At 47.3% G+C, this 3148-nt stretch overlaps 1 long non-coding RNA gene across 1 annotated transcript; it reads right to left on the bottom strand.

Moving 5' to 3' along the window:
• Nucleotides 1-1452: 1452 nt before the first annotated feature.
• Nucleotides 1453-2882, bottom strand: LOC131486258 (uncharacterized). The gene is made up of 2 exons (XR_009249269.1): nucleotides 2773-2882; nucleotides 1453-2033 (listed from the first exon to the last, which is right to left on the bottom strand). It is a non-coding gene; the product is annotated as an uncharacterized LOC131486258 (long non-coding RNA).
• Between the last annotated feature and the right edge of the window lie 266 nt (nucleotides 2883-3148).

Below are 3148 nucleotides of genomic sequence, written 5' to 3'. Positions count from 1 at the left end.
TGTAGGAGAGAGCCGGGTAGGTAAGCAGCTCTCTTCACTAGTGTGAGCTGTCCCCAGCTCCCTGTCATCTACTAGTTACTGCCTGTAGGGACCAGGGGATCACCATTGTCCTAGAAACCAGGAGGGAGGGAACCGACAGATAAGAAGCCCTACTTGGACGAGGGCTGCATCCAAGCCAGTCATTTTTACCCATATAAACCCACTGCATCTCAAAACAATCTGGCAAGGGAAGGATTATTACAAATCAGGAGGCTGAGGCTCAGAAAGATGATCTGACCCCCAAGTGACTGAGCCGCGACTTGAACTCTCTATGTCTGACTTCACAGGACAGGCTCCTCCCCAGGCTCCTGGCTCTCTTTGGAAGGTGGAGAGGGGAAAAAGGGAACTGAATTGTACTGAGGAAACTGCCTTCCTTGTCCTCAGATGCAGGATGCTGAACAAATCCATCCTGTAAGCACTACTCACAGCGAATCTTACTCCGCAGGACGATTCAGACAAAGACCTAGTTCATGCAGCTGAATATGAAATATGGCTCGTGTCTTAAGACATTTGTATAAAAAGACTATTTCTTCAGTGTCACAGCTTCAAAGCCACCTCTTGTAGGAGTCTTGCCTTCTTACCGGAGGCTGATCTGGAAGGCGGAAGACTGGGGACTTTTTCCATGAACTCACTGGGGGGCCTCAGGTAAGATTCATTCTCTCACTGGGCCTCAGTTTCCCCATCTATAAAGGAACACGGTTTTCTGGAGTGATTTCTCTGGGTAGCTTCTAGTTGCAGAAAACTATCTTCATTGTAGAACTCATGTTAGATTAACAAAGTATGTTCTTCCAACTTAGAAATTTACTTACTAGAAAAGCCTTAACAATGGTGGACCATTTTAATGGTATTTGGTTAATGTGTTTAGAAAATCCAAGAAAAAGTTCATGTCGAGTATAGTAACCGAGGTAGAAATGGCTGCCCTGGTCTGACTCTATGAGTTTCAGAAAAGAAGAATTTTTGGCTTCTGAAGCTGTGTCCTTGTCACTGATTTAAGTCCTGGCTCTCCCTCATTTAGAGAAATCAGCTGCGTTCCTGGTCCGAGGTGAGGGGCCCACATTTATCCCTGTCTGAGGTGATTGAAAGCCTTTGCAGGACCCTTCCTTCTTCTAGAAACACAAGTATCGGGGGTCGGCACTAGAGTTGGTCTCCTGGCTGTCAGAAGGGCTTCTGGAAGGAAGACACAGCCCTGGAACTGTGTTCTCCTGGCACTTTCTTTGGCGGGTTGGGTGGGGGAAGGGCATCAGCATCTGGTTACTGCTACCAACAAATCAATATGTTGATAGAGCCACTCTCCTGTGTGTCCGTTTAAACACCGATCCCCGCGTGGGACTCAGGCCGACCCACTCCGTTTGCCAAATGCAAATGCATTAACCTTACAATTGGGTAATCTAATAAAAAGGATCAATGGTCTGATACGGTGCTTATGGAGTCATTTACTGCAGGCGAGAGCAATTTAGCCCGGACCCAGACGAGCAGCTTGGGGGGGAAGCCTAGGGAATGGCTCAGGCTGGCTGTCCGAGCTGATGTCCCCAGGCGAGGCCCACTCTGCCTGGAGACGCTGGGCCCGGCGGGCGAGGGAACAGGGAGGGTGTTATTCATTCATTACTGCCACTTTAATCACTTAGAGGTTCAATTAAGTATAAATCATTAGTGGTATTTCAAGTTACTTTATCCAGACCCACACATAACACACTTGACTGGCGGTGGGGAGCTTTCGTGTCGAGATTTAGCGTACGAGTGAACAAGGCAGTCATATGGGTTTTTCTGCTATGAAATTGATAAATGAAGCGGGCATTCGAGGTACAGCAGTAATTTCTGTGGTGCAGCCAAGTGCTCGCTCCCTTGTCTCCTCCAGCGATGAGGGCATGGGCCCCTTTAATACGGCAGCTTTCCCCTGGGGGCCCAGAGGCCAGGCTGGGCGGCGGGCAGGCCTCCGGGTTTATTTCCTTGCAGAACTTCCCATGGCAAGCCCTGGTTCATTAGCGAGAATATACCTGGGGAGTAAAAAAAAAAAAAAAAAAAAAAAAAAAAAGGAGAGAGATGGGGGAAAAAAGCCTCCTTTCCCCTCATTCTGGCGTTGATTCTGTCCTCATTTCTCCCCAGCAGCAAGGGCACAGGATGAGAAACCCAGAATCGGGCTGTTTCGGCAGCTAGACCCCCTCTTCCCAAGGATGCGGGTGTCCCCGGTGGCCGGCATCCCTGTCTGGAAAGCATATTTTCTCCTAATCGGTTTTACAGCTCTTTTAAAGTAATATGTCAGATCATTTTCCCCCATATACATAGTTAATGAAAGTAACCCTACAAATTCATTTTAAATAGATGGAAGTTGTTATAACCCTGATCCAGAATTTATTACGTTCATTACAATCTTGCTGAAGTAGGTAATGTAATGGACTATTACTTTTATTATCTTTTTAATCCCTCAAAATTATTAGGAACTGACTAATATTTGGCATCACCCTGTTAATGTTTAAACAGAAATTGATACTTTAATTCGTCTAATAAATGATGGGGGCACTCTGGGTGGAAACAGAAGCCTGATTGAGTTTATCTCGATCAGTCCTAAAGACTTTTAAGTGGGACTCAGGGGTCTGAATGCAATTATTTCCAGGCAGGGTATCTTCAGCAAGTGCTCAGGAAGGACAGAAGAGCAGAGATGGAGACAGTGACAGAGAGACCCAGACGGCAACGAAAACGAGGCAGAAAGGCGAGAAGGAGGGAAATTTCACTCACACATCCAAGTTGTAATTCTGATTCTCCAAAAGCTCCTCTTGGAGCTGTAACCACACCAGCGGGCTCTATGTCTTTCCCATTTTGCCTCCGTCCTCCCCTCCTTCCCAGATTAAAAGATTCACCCCCGCCCCACTCCCCACCACTCCTGTGTTAGTAATCAGCTTTATGGCTAAGAATTCTCAAGTGCTCTAGAATCCGGGCGTTGCTGTGACAAATGATTGGGTCACATTCTCCTAGCAAGGAGTGGAGACCCTGCTTGTGCCTCGGAAAATAATGAAGGCTGCTCAATTTGCAAATTACCAAATCTCACCGTGAAATGGGAGGCGGCGGGAGGGGCATACAATGGTGTCTCTTCCAGAAGCGCCTGGGCTGGGTA

The sequence above is a fragment of the Neofelis nebulosa genome, chromosome 9 (assembly GCF_028018385.1).
Source record: "Neofelis nebulosa isolate mNeoNeb1 chromosome 9, mNeoNeb1.pri, whole genome shotgun sequence".
In the NCBI taxonomy this organism is placed as follows: domain Eukaryota; kingdom Metazoa; phylum Chordata; class Mammalia; order Carnivora; family Felidae; genus Neofelis; species Neofelis nebulosa.
Note: the sequence above shows the minus strand (reverse complement) of the source record. Positions and strands in the feature narration are given on the sequence as shown.